Below are 17,182 nucleotides of genomic sequence, written 5' to 3' on the forward strand. Positions count from 1 at the left end.
AAATCGTACATAATCTTCAACTAATCGATTAGTCGCAGGGGGGGGTGGATGTAACGGGACAGAGTGCACAGTTCTGCAGCCACACATTTCTCAGTTTTCTATTTCTCCGTTTTACGTCCTCAGGTTAGGCTAACCCATTGTTGCTAACTTTGGAGCTAACCCCCTTCACTTTTCCAGCACTTGGCGAAACAACAGACTTGACTTTATAGCATTTATTAACTGTTACACTGGAGTCTGTACTGTACATTTACTGCCAGACTGATAACTTACTACTCACCTTTTCCTCTGCTCCGCTCGCATCCACTGTCACTTCTCTCACTCACTACGCAAACACACTACGCAATGCCAATTCCTTAATGACGTTACGCTACCAATAGTTTCCGAGGCAACGACACAGAGGTAGACTCAGGTACCTGAACAGCGCTGCACGGAGACTCCTAAACACTATTGATTTCTGGATGAATGGATATTTGGCGTTATTTTTGGCATTAAAAAATATTTTTTTGGCCTGGTGGGAGTTCTTGTTGTTATAATTATAGGAGAAACACTGATTCAGTAAACACTAGCAGGCTCCATTAGGTTTGGTGAGTTTCAAGTTGTGAAAACGAGGGTGTTTTGAATACACCCCCATTTTCACAGGTAATTTGTTTGTCTGTCCCTCCCGCCGTAGGAAATAATGGATTAATCCTGGAAAGCTGTTGATGTAGCACTTTTCTCCTTATGAAAGTAACACGGAGATTAATCGACCAATGAGAATTTAGTTGGCCGAGAGTATATCGACCAATTAATCGACCAGTCGACCAGCAGACTACATCCCTAGAATCTTATTTCATTCATCAACTCCAAACCTCCACTGTGTGATGTATCATGAACATTGTGTGGAGTGACAGTATTAAGACTGACATAGAAATTTTTGTCATGGAGATCTTCTCAAATGTACAAAGGAGACAGCGATTCACTCTCCTCACCTGACCCTTGTTAATTTCAGGCAAAAGGAAATGCTGTTTACCCTTTTATTTATTCATGTGAGATCATGACTCAGGAAGGGGCAGTGATTTAAGCTGAACTGTGGACAAAGTGAAATGGATTGCCACCCTAAGTGTAGAGGGAGGGACTCGAGAAGAAGGAAATGTGAAACATTTGTGTGTGACATTCAGCCAACATAAGATATTTCACATTTTGGTTCCAGATCTTTCAAAGTTCTAATCTCAGTTGTCCTTTCAAAGCACTAGAGAGCATCCAGAGGTTGGTGCATGTTTCTTTTTAGCTCCGACGCGGATCATTTGAACAATGAATCTTTCTGTCATTGTCTCACACAAATACCCCACACAGTTTTTTGATATTTAGCAAACCACTTTACTCTCTAGCAAGTGTAACATCATGCTGGAGACTGTAAGCCTATTGTCTCACACACACACACACACACACACACACACACACACACACACACACACACACACAGTTTATGGGTACAACTTTAACCTTGACCTTTTGTACACCAGACAATTTGTTGCACACTCTCTTTCACTCTTTTTCTGTCCCACTCTCCTTAATGTCTTTAACCCAGAGAGAAAAGGAGAGTGACAGATTGCATTTGGGTTTTGTGTGTGTGTGTGTGTGTGTGTGTGTGTATTTTGGTGTTTGTGGGCTTTTGGGGCAGCCAAACCATGAACCCTGGTGTAGTTTTATATTCTTATGAAGACCTAGCACACACACACACACAAACACATACACAGACACGCACACACGATTGATGAGCGTAACTTTAACCTTGACCTTTAATTCACCAGGCAATTTGTAGCCAACTCTTTCTTTCTTCTTTTTTTTCCCCTTTTTTGTCTCTCTCTCTTTTGTCTTATTCCCTTAAAGGAAAAAGGGGAATGCTGATAGATTGATAGAGGGGGAAATGTCTGCCTCTATGATCTTTACAACCCCCAGTATTTTGGCTGTGTGTGTGTGTGTTGGAGAATGTTTGGACCGTTGGGACAGCCAAACCATGGCCCTGGCTCGGCTTTTATTCATATGAAAGGCTTCAGAGTTCAGACCATCATCTTTCAACTGAGCCCACCCCCACTGAAAAGACAGATCCTCTGAGTTTGCTATGTGAGTGTGGTATGTATGAGGGTGTGTGTAAGAAATAGTAAATCCCTCCTCCCTCTCTCTGTCCCTCTCTCTGTCTCACTCTCTCTCTCACACACACACACACACACACACACACACACACACATCCAGACAGACTTGGAGATGAAACAAGTTGCGAGGCCTTCGGGAGATGGGGTAAGAAAAAACTATCAGCTTGCAGGGTAGAGCTGAAAAATAAATGCTGTGTGACCTGGAGGTGCTCCCTGCATGGCAAATCAAACACATCCATCCTCTGCTGGATGCTGCAGTCAGCACTACTTCTCGGTCCCATACACGCAGAAAAAACCTTCATCTTCAAAGATGAATGTACTGTACTGGTCAGTTGTCACCTGGTCACTTTGTTTGTTTGTTTCTTTCTTTCTCATTTAATGCTATTAACATCTAACTGTAATGCCTAGGCAGCACTGAACTGCTGCTATTCACAGGCCTGCGGTGTCCACACAGATGCTACTGCTACTGCCAGTGCTATCTTTCTACATAGTTTTACTTTGATAATGGCTATCACTAATAGAATCTTTCATATCATTTCATTATAAATTTAATTTATACTTAGTTTAGACAGAAAAAACTTAAGAAGCGTGTGCTCAGTTGTGAAAAATAAATAATAATATGTGAGGTGAAAGCAGCTTTCTTTCTGATGGGCATGGTAGGGTCTGGTTGGGGGTACTTCTGTGTCAGCCACATGCATTGTTTTATTGATTGTATTGATTATTCTGCCAGTTAAACCCCCACTGTCACCGCTCTAAGTGAAGAAAATCCTTCCAGACGACACCAAGTTCCCCAAACGAGCAAAACACACTCCAATGAACAAACCTCCAAACTAACTGTCAGGAGGGAAACTGACAATAAATACAGAAAATAACACACAGATACACTGCTCATGCAGGCAGTGTTTTCCAGGTGTAAATATTAACCCTGACAATTACTGTCAACAAAAAAAAGTAGCATGAGCGATTTAAGAAAACTTTTGCCATTAATCGGTTTTCTCTTTTAGCCTAAGAGGGCCACAAAATAAAATATATTAATAAGACAACCTTTGTGTAAAAATAATATTCTGTTCACCATATTATCATCATCATGGTTTGCTAATTTACTGGCAGGATTTTTAGATGTGATGATTTTTATTTTCATTAAAAAATATATATATATATATTGTCATGCCTCTAATATCTCTGTTACTGTCACATCCCTTGACAGCTTCTCATATTAATAATAATACATTTTATTTATAGAGTGCATTTCATGGTACTAATAGACTGTTCTGTAGATACTGTACCCTTTATTCCTGTCACAGTACAGCGTTGCACTACTGACAAGTCATTATCAGTTCTATTATTAATATTTTCAAATTTTTGTTTTTTTTAATAAAACTTGCTCACAAACTGAGCAGAACAGGTTGCTTTATGTGTCAATTTTAGGTGAACTGATAATGCTAATGATCAAATCTCTGACTCTGCAACTTCACATGAACTGGTGATATCCTTCAGGCTGAAACAAGAAATTGAAAACACTTAAGACAGTTTGGTGAACCCAACTTGGAACACTAGTATGAGCAGAAACAAGTAAAGAGATTAATATCGTCACCTTCCTAAAATAACAGCCCATGTCATTTTTTGCCCAAATCATCTCCTCATGATGCTGGTCACCTCTGGTAAAATCGCCCCCACATCCTCAGTTGAAGAGATCATGCGATTCTAGCCCTGTAGTATAACGGCCTATGTCAAGAGTGTGACTAAATTCTCATATTGCATAGTTGTTTAGTCTTTTTATTCAGTCTTTTTAGTCAGCATTTTAGTCAGCAAAATAGCTAAGTCCATGACGCTAGCATTTAGCAAAGAGTGGAAAGGCTCCAGAATCTGTGGCTGTTACAAGTGATTACAAGGCTTTCTGTTAACTCTTTTCTGCCTTTTAAACAATATTTCATCTACAGTTTTCGTGTCATTTTCTCCACATTACATGATCTACTTAAGAAAGATTTGAATACCGTATTGTAATCTAACAGCTAGAAATTATGTGTATAACTAAAAAATTACAAAGGATCCTCTTCACTTTTGTGTTTTTATTTAATGAAAATCTCACTTGAACATAATATTAGCAATCATAACATCATTTGACCGGTATTATAGTATGCCTGCTGTGCAGTGTCTAGAGGTAGCTTGTGTACTCCAAGGGGTGCATGCACACCATGATGATTTTTTTGTATTTTCTGAGAAACCTGAAAAAATGACTTAGGCTAGGGATGCACGATGTCATCAGCACATCTTCGGTATCGGCTGATAAAAGCTCTAAAATGAAATATCGGCATCAGCCATTTCTGCCGATTATGAGAGGCCAATTTGTTGCCCTCTCCTCCACCGCGTGACTGTGCTTTCCTCCACGGACTGTTTCACCCTGACGGTCCCGGCGCTTCCTCCGCAGGTCCACTTCACTCAAGCTGCCCGTCAGACTGGCTGCTTCTTCCCACTTTAACCTGAATAACAAACCGGGCGGGGCTTGGTGCTCTGGTTGGATCCACATGCAGAACCGGGGCTAATGTTAGCTGGGAGGCTAGCAGAGGCTAGCTGGCTGTGCTTCCCTCCGGCCATGCTACGGCTAACGCTCCGCTTATAATACTAATTATACATACAAATAAATAACATAAGTGTAAGTGGTGACTGTAGAATGTATGGTATTGTAGTCTGATTATATCATTTCATGGTTGTCACAGGCCATCACAGTCACTTACAGTATTGTTCATGTAGCTGTTAGTAAGCACTTGACTTAAAATAGTGTCAATTCACAAATGACTTCTGCATGAATCCTTATTATTCCACTTTTAACATACTTGATGTATATCAATAGATAATAAAGGTGTCAAAAGATTATGTTCATAAAGAACATAAAATGTAGAAAAAATAGCAAAGATCACAGCTAATTTACACCATAAGGGATTATTAAATTCCCTTGATCAGAGTATAAGTAGCAGAACAACCAGATTCAACTACCAGATCACTTTGAAAAGAGCAGACGCCAGGATTTCATCAGCAACTCAAGTTTCACTCTCAAGTCTTGAGTCTTTTATTTGAATATTTCAATGTTTCAAGACAAAAAAAAGTTTTCCCTAGACAGTTACGAAGTGTCATCCACCCACTCTCTATCAAATATGTCAACTTACACAAGCAACAACAGCGAGTCAAAGTCTACTAAAACTCAGTGGTGCTGCTAAGATTTATTATAAGATACATAACACAAAGATGGTCCCATACACCACTGTAGCACTGATCAAATATGTCATCAGTGAAACTGCATCATGAGCTTCATTGCAGAGGTTGACACCCTCACTGGACCAGATCTGAGGAAAAGATCACTATCACTCCCACGCAGCAGTCTAACTCAGGTTTATGTCCTGTTCAAACAGGGACTGTTTCTCTCTTTAACATTCTTGTTGACTGACATGGTATCACATAGCCTGTGTGTGTGTGTGTGTCTAGGTGTGCGTGTGCGTGTGTGTGTCAAACAGGCACAGTATCATATAGACTCTATAGTTAATCTGTGCAGACAAAACACTCACCAACTGCCACATACCTCTACCCTATATACTCAGTTCTCTCAGACTGACCCCCCTCCCTTTTAACCCGGGCTGTAAGTATATGTGTGTCTGTTTTTGAGCCAACTTTCAAATACAGTTTTATCACAAATATTTACAGCCAGGTAAATAAACCGTGGAGTACTCAAAATAACATATGCATACTATCAAACACTTAGACACACACAGAATTTTGAGATAGAACGTTTTCCAGATTCAATGCTAAACACATTTACTATATTCAGCCACAGTCACTTACATCTTTCTCACCTTTCACTTTTCTCCGTCATTCTGTTTTTTCTCCTTTCCACCCATCTCCCCCTCTCCATATTTTTTATCCTCAATTGCTTCTATGTGTCCAGTAATTGTACATTTAACGCTATAACACCATGTGAGGTGAAATTGTGCCCCATGCCAGCCTCTTAGTGTACATGATGTTGTATATGACACTACCTTGAGTGATAGTAGACTTTTTTCCCCTACTTTTGATTCATTGCTGATTTACTCCTATATGGAGTACTGCTCCATCCACTGGTTCAAACTAAACAAGCAGAAATCTGTCTTTCCTTTTCATCTGTCACACTGCAATAAAAGCTGCCTAAACTTGAGTAATGTTGACATTAGTGGGTTAGTGAGCTAACAGCAGGCTTAACTCAGGCTTTTTGGCCTCAGATCGATCACCATGTTAACTAATGGCTGCTCTTCATGAGGCTGGGTGATCATAACAGGTGCTGCAGGCATGATGGCAACAGTGTTTCTATTCAACAGGAAAAAACACTCCTTAACTTCCATACTGTTTCCATAATAATACAAATATAACTGATATACTGTATCTATAGCAGTGGTTCCCAAAGTGCTGTGAGATTAATCATATCATTGTTCATATATTGTGTGTTTTTAATAACATTTCAGCGCATTAAAAAAACTGAGACATTTACATTACGTTTTATGTTAAGTTTTCTAACATATCAAAACAGAATAAATAAGCAATAAATATGAAAATCACCACATTAAAAACTGTTTAGTATGCAGGTAGTTGAAGCTGACATGACAACTCACAGTTGTGGGTTGTCATAGTAACACAACACGCTTTCTTGGCTCAGGAGTTTTGCAGGAGCTCAGTGGTCAGAAAAGTGAGTGTCAGAGCAGCGATGGAAAGATTTGAGACAAAAAAACAGCTCAAAGAAATGTTGAAACATCTCAGCTCTCAACAAACAGATGACTGAATCTGAGTCAACCAACAAAAGTACTCAGCTAATGAATTACCGGACACGTTTTAGCTGCTTGTGGAACACAGATATCCATTACTGTATGTGTGCATTCACTGTGGTGTTACACATTACCAAATTCATAATAGTGTTATGTGGTTCTCTCATCGCTGGTAAACATGAAAACAAGACTAGAGGCGACCTGTCAGTGGAGTCAGATCTGCAGGATGTTCTCTCTCCACATCAACAGCTCACAGTGCATATATATATATATACACAGTTAATTTCTTTCTTCAAATCCAGTCACAGTTTTGATGTTTCCCTCTGTGCTCTACATCCCCCAAATCTATTAACATGTGCTAACAAAATCTGGGATTTTTGAAAATAAATTCAAAATGACTTGGTGCTACTCTAAAGACAAAAAACAAATGAAAAATGTGTGTTTACTGCCTTTTTCTGGGAAAAGACTATTGACTGTACAGCATAGATTTTTGTTATGCAAACAATATATTCTAAGTTGATAGAAGAAAGTGTGTGTGTGTGTTACTTTTTGTTCAAAGTTGAATTTGTAGCTACAGCTGATGTATGAGTGACAAACCTGCAGATAGACACAGAGGAAGTAAAGAGGTGTGTTATGGGCATTTATTGGGTTCTTAGGAGATGAAAGGAAGAAAGAATGGAGTGAGATGTGACAGGAGAGTGTGAATGTCCTCATTTAGAGGTGGTAATCCCTCCATTGACAGACAGGCATAGACACACACACACACACACATAAAGACAAATATTGTACCCTTTGACAATTACACACTCACAGATTCATGTGCACCCACCTGTTGCGTAAAGGGACACCCAACACAACTGCTCACTGGATTGAGCAGGCGCTTATGTCAGTCACACACACACACACACACACACACACACACACACACACACACACACACAGCTACATAGTTTGTTGCCGAAATAAAGATAAACTGTGAAAGAGTATAGGACAATAGTGACCCTTTCTCTTATGTCTTGATTCTTAATATAAAACTATTATAGATGGAGGACAGATGGAATATGGAGCTGGTAATGGCGACAGGCAGCGGCAGTTGTGCGGTATGCTGTGTGTGCTGTGGTTTTTATCTTGTTCGACGTGTTTTATCATTCCTACTAATTCATTTTTTTTAACTGATCTGCGTACCTGGAGCATGTCCAGTATAGCCATGAGTTCCTCCTGCTTCTCTGCAACTCCGGTGTGGGCACCATGGAACCCTTGGCAGCCCAAGGCTGTGATGAAAAGGGAGAGCGCGTGCGCCAGAGGCTCAAGAGACAAGGCCCCTTCCCACAGTGATCCTTGCCAATCAATGTCCAGTCACTCCACAACAACATTAATGAGCCTCAGGCAAATGTCAAGTTCCTGATGGACTATAACAGCGCTTGCTTTAACGGAAACATGGCTCAAAGAACAAGATTCACAGTCTGATTTGGAAATTGAGGCCTTTGGAGTACCATTTCGCCTTGACAGAGACTCCACAGTGACCGGTGAAGGCTTGTGTCTCCATGTTAACAAAAACTGGTGTAACACTGGTGGTTGTAAGGGAGACACTGTGCACCCTCAACATTGAACTCTTTTCCGTATCCCTACGTCCCTTTTAATTACTGAGGGAAATTCCACAGTTATTGGTCATGCTTGTTTACATTCACCTGAAGGCTAATGTTGACACTGCTACTCAGACTATGGTTAAAACAGTGCAACGGCTTCAGGTGAAAGCGCCAGATGCACCAAACTTTGTTATGGGCAATTTTAATAACTGCAGACCAGGAAAGTTTTTGGGTAATTTTTACCAGTATGTTACTTGTCCGACACGACTCACAAAATGCCTCGACCTTTGTTATGGATCTGTGAAGGGAGCTTACAAATCCCATCGTAGAGCTCCATTTGGTATGTCAGATCACAGTTGTTTCCATCCTCCTGCAGAGAAACAAGCCAGAACGGCGTTTAGTTCCTGTCTGGTCTGAGGAGTCTATACGGTGCCTCCACCTGTACCGACTGGGACTTGTTTAAGAACGTTCGTGTTGATTTGGTGAACTGACGGAGACTGTGTCTGCATACATTACCATTTGTGAGGACTTGGTCATTCCCCAGAAATCAATTTCCATTTATGAAAATAATAAACCATGGGTCTCCAAATCTGTCAAAACCACAATTATCCAGCGGAATATTAGTTGGACACAAGTCAAAAAGGAACTTAAGATCGTGAAGTATAGCTAATTATAAAGATAAAGTAGAGAAGTTGCACGCCCTACTTGGATGAAGTGAAATCCATGATTGGGATGTGCCTTAATGGCAAGCCTGATCGTGACTTTTCAAATGAACTGAACATTATTTATAATCACTTTAATGTCTATGATTTTAGTGAGGAGCTGTCAGTTTTTAAAAATGCTGTTTTCGAGCAGAATAGTGTGCACTTTGACAGGGGTAGGGTCCTGAAACTTTTCCAGAGGGTTAAGGAAGGGAAAAGTCCCAGCCCTGATGGCTGGGAGGTCGTATCCTTACAAATTATGCCAAACAGTTGGCAGATTTTATTTTTAAATTGTCTCTCCAACTCCATAGGGTTCCTTGTGTTTGGAAGTGTTCCGTTATTGTACCTGTGCCAAAAAACAATTCTCCAAAGTCACTGAACTACAGGCCTGTGGTGCTTACATCTCTGGTTATGAAATCACTTGAGAAAACTGTGAAGGATGAGCTTCTTAAAACAGTGCAGGCAAATTTAGGGGTGTTGACGTTGCGACAAGCACCCTACTTAACATGATTCTGTCACACGTTGAGAGAGCAAAGACTGTATGTCTAGTTTTATTGATTTCTCCTCAGCTTTTAATTGCATCCAACCACATATTTTAGCTGAGGTTAAGGAGCATCCACAACAATGATCCTGGCCTGATATGTTGGCTAATGGACTTTTTAACTGAGAAGTCCCCAGGTGTTAGTGAACGGTGTGTCATCTGATGTTCTTTTTTCCTCCACTGGATCACATCAGGGGTGCGTCCTCTCACCTCTTTTATTTGTGTTGTAAACAAATGAGTGCCAAAGACAATATTTGAGACGTCATATCCTCAAACTTGCAGATGATTCGGTGATCGTGTCTCTCCTCAGCAGTGATGACCCTGATCATAGCCATGTAGTGGCAGAATTCACAGGCTGGTGCAGGACATCCTTCTTAAACATCAATGTGCCTAAAACTAAAGAGATGACAACAGATTTCTGGAAGAATCCTACGGTCATCTCCCCTGTGTTAATATATGACAATCAGGCTGTTGAGTTTGTGCAGCAGTACAGATATCTTGGCACTGTATTTGATAATAAGCTGACCTTCAAGCTTCAGGTGGATGCTGTATGTATAAAAGCTCACCAAGCTTATTGTAAACTTCCTAGTTTCAATGTGGACAACACTTTTATGAAAATGTTTTATTCTTGTTTTCTTGAATGTGCCTTGACTTTCTCCTTCATCATCTGGTACGGGTCACTTAAAGTGTGCAGCAAAATTGCAGGCCAAACTCTTAATGACTTGACTCTTTTGTATCAGGTTAGGACCTTTAAGAAGGTCCAGTCAGTCAGTGAGTTTAAGCTGATCCTGTCTGCCCACAGATGCAGTCTGCCTTCATGCAGGACCAATAGGCTTAGGAATTATTTTGTTCCAGCTGCCATTGGCCGTTTAAACAACGCATTGTAATTATTATGTTGTTATGTTATGTTATGTTGTATTTATTGCCTTTAATACTTAACCTGTTTTGTATATATGTATATATTATATATATATATATATATATACATACAGTATATTAACACGTGTAAAACTTTATAAATGTTAAGAAACTCACCTTCAAATAAATAAAATTTTATTCTTTGGGGGGAAAAAAGAGTTGCGCAAATGTGTTTTTGTTATTTTTCCTCTCGGCACGTTATTGTTTGCTTCAGACAGAGCAGTACCTCTGGATCATATTTTCTTTGGAATATCTGTTTTCCTTTGACAGATTCATCTAAAAGCACAAGTTTCTCCTCTTCTGTCCAGTTTGGCTTCTTCTTCTTCAGTATTTGCCAGACATTTTAATAAACACTCAATATCAAAACACCAAAAGAAAAAAACAGTTTGGATTCCAATTAAGATTTGATTCACATGGGCAGCTGCATTGTTACCATGGCAACTTTTCCTGATCCCCGCTGGACTTTGTGAGACATTTACTCATTTACCTTAGGCTTCTGCTGGAGACATTCCTGTCAACACCTTTGAGAATCCTTAAAAATGAACATCTTAAGAAAAATTTGAAAGAGAAAAACAGCTGATTTATATCACTGACACAGGCCTCTTACCCACTGTGGAATTTGCAGATTGAATTTTATGTAGTCTAAATTAAACGCAGGGAGTAGCCACAGATGCTAGTTGCATGTAAGCAGTCTATGTCCAAAAAATAAAATGAAATTAATACAAAGAAAACCCCAAAACACTATGTAGCTTATGGTGGCCATTTACCAAACATAAATCTGATGCATTCATTTTCATATGTGTGTGGGTGTATGCATGATTTTTAGGCATTAAGAGAAAAATCAATTAGACAGTAAAATGCAAATCAAAATGACCCTTGTGGTGGTTGTGTTGGGATTATTCATATTTATGTAGGAATGTATGGAGAACACTGTTGTATAGTATATACAACAGTATATACAACATCTACTGTCCACACATTAGTTACAGTCATTTTACTCCTGAGGATCCGTAACATGTCTCTTCTTCGCTTTTGTTACTCTCTGTCACATTTACTCACACACACACACACAGAGAAGCACATTTCTAAGGTGCCAGCTCCATCCTCCTTGTGTTGATCCTATTGTCAAAGACACATAAAAGGCCCAGTGTAAATAGTGTTAATGTAATGTAAATGCAGGTTGTAGAATAGAGCATTTGAAGGGCTGTTATTATTAACGGACTACCAGATTAGTTATGGTTGACAACATGCTACTCTCTGCTAAGCACAGTGGTTACAATCCTTTTACACTCTTATCCTCGCTATCCTCTGTGTGTCTGCTGTAATTAACTTGCATTTAAATACTCATAAAACACGTATAGAATGGTAAGTGTGCTATCTGCAGCCCTGTGCTGTGTCTGTGCTTTTCAAAAGTTCCAGTGCTGGTATACAGTCTGTCCCAGTACAGCAGCATAATGAAAACCTCATGTCTCTAATCTCACAAGAAGCACTGTCTCCAACTTGCATTCAACTGCCAACTATGGCTGGCTGGGTTGATATGGCTATAACTTGCAGAGGGCTTGCAGGAATTGCCAGGACTGATGCTCTGTGATCAAAGCAGCTGATTGCTGATTTACTGCCTTAAAAAGGTTTCTATTCATGCAAAATAAACCGTCTAAATGCGAGGACTGAGTGCTAAGAGCAAAGAAAAAAATAAATAAAGCTGCACTTCTGTATTTATCTGTTTCTATCAATGTTGACTTTGTTGCATTTTTGCATTTCATGTGTTCAAGAGGATGTGTCTAATTACAAAGAAATGTTAACTAAACTAATGTGACTTCTTGGTGACAGATGTTGGTGAAAACAAATCTGATAGCAGTCCCTGTAATTTCAGCTAAGCATGATGGATTTCTCTGGTGTTCATATTAGAACATATATAGAAACAACTGATTAAGACCATCAGTCCAGAATTCATTTCATCATGCTTGGCTTTCCAAGCATGACAAACTGCAGACTATCAGATGTCAATCTAAGTCCGTCTACCTAGAAACGCTCGTGTTTTGGGATCATTTCTTGCAGTTGGTTTAAATTACATTTCAGATGAAGTGCACAGACGTCCCTTGGAATACAGCAGACAGCTGTATTTTCAGGCAGCTTGTTTATTGTTGCCACCCGAATCTGAATGTGTTTTTCACAATGTCAGCACAGCATCAACAGTGGAGTATTAAAACTACATCATCAAGATTCTCCATGGTGTCTCCAAGTGTTCAGTTTCACTGCCCAAGTTAATTACAACTTTATAACTAATTGATTTGAAAGTTATGTCGGTGATGAAAGGGAGGAAGTGGCGGCAAAAATAACAAAACAAAAATGAAAAGAAGAGGAAAATCATTTTAGTTTCTCGAGATAGACCAATTGTGTTCAAATTAATTTTCTATTTTTAAGTAGGCTGATATCGTCTGACAAAACAAACTTTTTGACTTTGAGTTGTTTGTTAAATTGAGTTTTCTTATGGGCTTCTTTTGGCTTTGTTTTTGTAATATGAACTTATTACAAAGTTTTACTTTCATACGTGTGCGTGTGATCTAGCAGTCACACCCAGCCTCTGTGTCTCTCCCTGAATGAAAGCATGATAAAATGTGACTATTTTTCATTAATGTACCCATTTTATGTTGTCATCAAATGAGGTGAATGTACAAGCGGAAAACTATGAAAGAGAAACACCAGTAGATGTGATGCAAGTTGCAAGACATACAAAGGTGTTTCTGAAACAGCACTGCTGTCTCAGTAGGAAGCCCAAATAATATCACTTATTAAATCTGTAAATGTCTGTGACCATGTTTGGTCCATGTGTGGGTGTGGTGTGTGTGTATTACTATATCTGCTGACATTACCGCATTTCAGCTAAATCTGTTTGTCTAACATAAATGAAATGTATGTGTGAGTGATTGTCATACCAAAAGGAGAAAACTTTTGTAGGACTTGCTGACTGGATAAAGCTGTGAGTGTGTGTGTTTGCAGATGTTCTGGCGTAAAAGGTTATTAAAAAATTTTGACATTCCAGCATCAGACCTTTGTTGCATGTCATTCCCTGTCTCTCTCTCCCATTATTTCCTGTCATCCCATAAATGTCGCTATCCAATAAAGGTATAAAAATAGGCTTAAAAATATATTTATATCATAGTCCACAAGCCTCAGAGCCAGATTGTACCTAGGTATGATTTAGCCGGATTACATTTATACCTGGCATTAATATGCATCATCCACATCATGATCTGATCCTGCGTTATCATTGAGCACACACCTGTGACGTCTTTCCCTAGTGCACAGGAATTGTGAAACAAAATGATGGCCACCTGTGAAGGTCTTATGTGAATTTTCAGCAACCAATTTTCTTGGTTGAGGTAAAAAATAAGGAGGAAAAGATGTGCTTCAAAACAAGTAAATGATGATGTTGCAGGTGCTGCTTCCACTTCTTGTGTTAGTTTCTGGCAGTGCTGTGTGGTGCACACCATGACATACCTCTGCTCCACCAAACAGGAAAAAAAACAAAACAGCAGCAGACAACGTGTAGACAGAGGAAACAAACTCCTCCATTAAAGTAATAATGCCATATTAGGTGAGAAACTGCAAAGACCATGCACCAGGTTTACAGTAGGGGTGTGCCCAACTACAAATACATTATTCGGCAAAGCACAAATATTAGGTTTTTTACAGTTGTCATGAAAGGAGAAATTAAATACAGAGACCAAAACCGTTGTTTGTACCAGGCTGTAAACATGTTTATTTCTGCTGTTAAGTTGGGCATATTAACATGAGGGTCTCTGGAGATTGACTCGTTTTTGGAGCCAGCCTCAAGTGGCCATTTGAGGAACTGCAGTTTTTGGCACTTCATTTTTCAGCCCCGGAGGTTGCCACTCGATGGAGTTAGTCAGTCAGATGTTTTTCAAACTGCGTCTTTCTGCATGTTGACTGTTAAAGCTTTAGCTCTAATTTACAGTGTGGTCACAGAGCTTGCTTATGGTGTGGTGGATTGATACAATCCATTCATGGATCACCTGAGATGCATGTTAATGCCAGGTCAGTGGATCCCCAGAGTCCTCATGGCTGTTAACTCCAGCCAGTCAGGTACCTATTTACACCAGACCAGGGACACCAGGTAAATGGCATTAACTGTCAGCTGTGGGCCCTGAGGAGCACCACTGAGAACCGCTCAAGTATTTTATTCATCCACAGCGTTTCACTTGTCAACACTTGCACTAATGTGTGTCCTCAGACCTTCAAATGGTGTTCATCACATTAAGTAATTGCTGTAATTTTTTACATTGGTGTATACAGTTATTTTCACATAAAGAAAAGAGTTTATGACCCCCTAATGTCATCCCAAATCATCTGAAATACAGCATGTTCTGTTGTCTTGGGTTGTTGTTAACTCGTGTGACTTGATGCTTTTAATTAAATGTTTCTGCTTTAACTTCTTGAACTCACACACAGAAACAGTAATGCTGAGTGTCTCGGAAGTTCTGTTACCCGTCTCCTCTATTCGTTCGGTCTCTCCCCTTCACTCCCGCTCTCTCTTTTTTCTGTCTTCTATCTCTGTCTTTACATCTTGCCTAGAGGCAGGTATTAATTGAAGGGCCCTTGTTATAATGGGTTCTAATTGTTAATCACACAGCCTTGTTAGAGAGCAGTCTAATTGTAATTACAGATGCTCGTTAGCTGGGGTTCTGTCATTAATTAGACATTGTGACCTTGGTAATTACTGCAGGCATACATGTATGTGCCAGTGATTTTCTCCACTGTGGAAATGATCAAAGACTGCCTTTATAGGGATAAAGAAGAACTGTTTGGCTTTCAGATGGACTGCCACTTTTATACAGTCTTTATACATACAGTCCCTTGATTGGCTTGTTCCAACAGGGTCCTAACACATGAAGTATTTGAAGGAGAGCTTCATGTTTAGGTTAACCAGAAAGTGATACCTCAATAAGAGATCTGAGGCCTTAAACGCTGAACTTTCCCAGTTATCATTTATCAAGATATGACATATAGACTGTCTGTATGCTCTGAGAGCAACATCCATTTAATGTTTTCTATTGACTAACTTTTATAATTACAAGACTATTTTTTTTTGTTGCTTATAATCATCAGTGTAATTATAGTATTTCTGCATGCCTCTCTGTCTCTTCTTTTAGAAATACCATAAATAATGATTTTTCTATATTCACACACATATTCAAATTAACTTGCATTTTACTTTTCATAATCATAAATTACGGATAATAAATAAATCAGGATTGGTAGCAGAAGGTGGTTATGCTTAAGTGAAGAGATGTAGAGGGGAATATTACAGACTTCATTTGTCAAGTTAACAAGCACAATAAAGATTTGTCACCCCACTGTTCACACACCTACAGTGCACCAGTATGAGAGTCACAAACATTGCGACTCATACTGGTGTACAGCTGTATGAGATTATGAGGGAGTATTATAGTCGCTCAGCTGAGTGCAGTGCCTATCATGTCGCTGCAATGGCCGGCTACATGTCCTCCATGTAATCCAATACATTTTCATTTTCTTTCTCGCTGTCTGTCCACAAGACATGCTTAAATAAGGTCTGTATATTGCGGAAACATGGGCATTGACCGCAAAGAACTATATCAAAAGCACAGAGGTATTACAGAAACAAGGTTTTATTCAAGTTTAATCCAAATCAAACTTAGAGCTAACTAAGACTCTGAAACTAAGATCTCAAGTACAGATCACATCAATTCCCATTTAAGGCAATGCAGAATTGGTGAGATAAATACAATGTTCTCAGCCACAAAGCAGGACATACTATCAGACATTTTTTTTACCAGAAAGAAAGTCAAAGTGAATATTTCATTTAGCAGCATATTGTAGATCAGCAGTGTAAACTGTAGAGGGCTGTTGGCTGATGTAATTGGGTAGCAAAGCCTGTGGAGGAAACCTTAGAATATTGAATTAAAATATAACAATATAGACTATTTATTTTGCATATACGTACAGTATAATGAGCTCAGAGAAGGCAGAACATTGACTAAAATGCTGTGAGCCAAAAAACTCATATCATAGAGCAAGTTAGTTGCAGTTCCAAAAATCGGGATCTGAAAATTTGCAATTTCAGTTTAACAGATCTTGTTTAAGAAAAACTACAGTTTATTACAACTTGAGTTTTATTTGCCTTGCTCTGGCCATCAGTTCTGTTGGATTTAATAATATTGTTCTCACAAAAGTAGATCTGGCAACATGACATCACTAAAAGTAGATAAAATGGATCAAGAAACTGGAGTTGCAAATTCTGACTGTTCAATGCACATTAAGCTACATTTTAATGATGTACTCAAGCAATTCTAACACTTTGGCACACCAGGCAGGTAACATAAGTGGACCACTTGTGGAGTGGATGCTGCGACCATACGCTTTCATTATAATCAATGAAAGTGGCTACACAAGGCCAGAGAGCAGCTCATAAGTCATGCATATGCACCATGGAGTGAAAACGCATAAGCCCAACAAT

General features: G+C 39.3%; 1 protein-coding gene across 7 annotated transcripts in view; it reads left to right on the plus strand.

The window, feature by feature from the left end:
* The window catches only part of LOC122979333 (teneurin-3-like), a 370,351-nt gene that overhangs the window by 225,514 nt on the left and 127,655 nt on the right, over positions 1 to 17,182 (plus strand). The window lies entirely within an intron of this gene.

This window comes from Thunnus albacares, chromosome 3 (assembly GCF_914725855.1).
Source record: "Thunnus albacares chromosome 3, fThuAlb1.1, whole genome shotgun sequence".
Lineage (NCBI taxonomy): Eukaryota > Metazoa > Chordata > Actinopteri > Scombriformes > Scombridae > Thunnus > Thunnus albacares.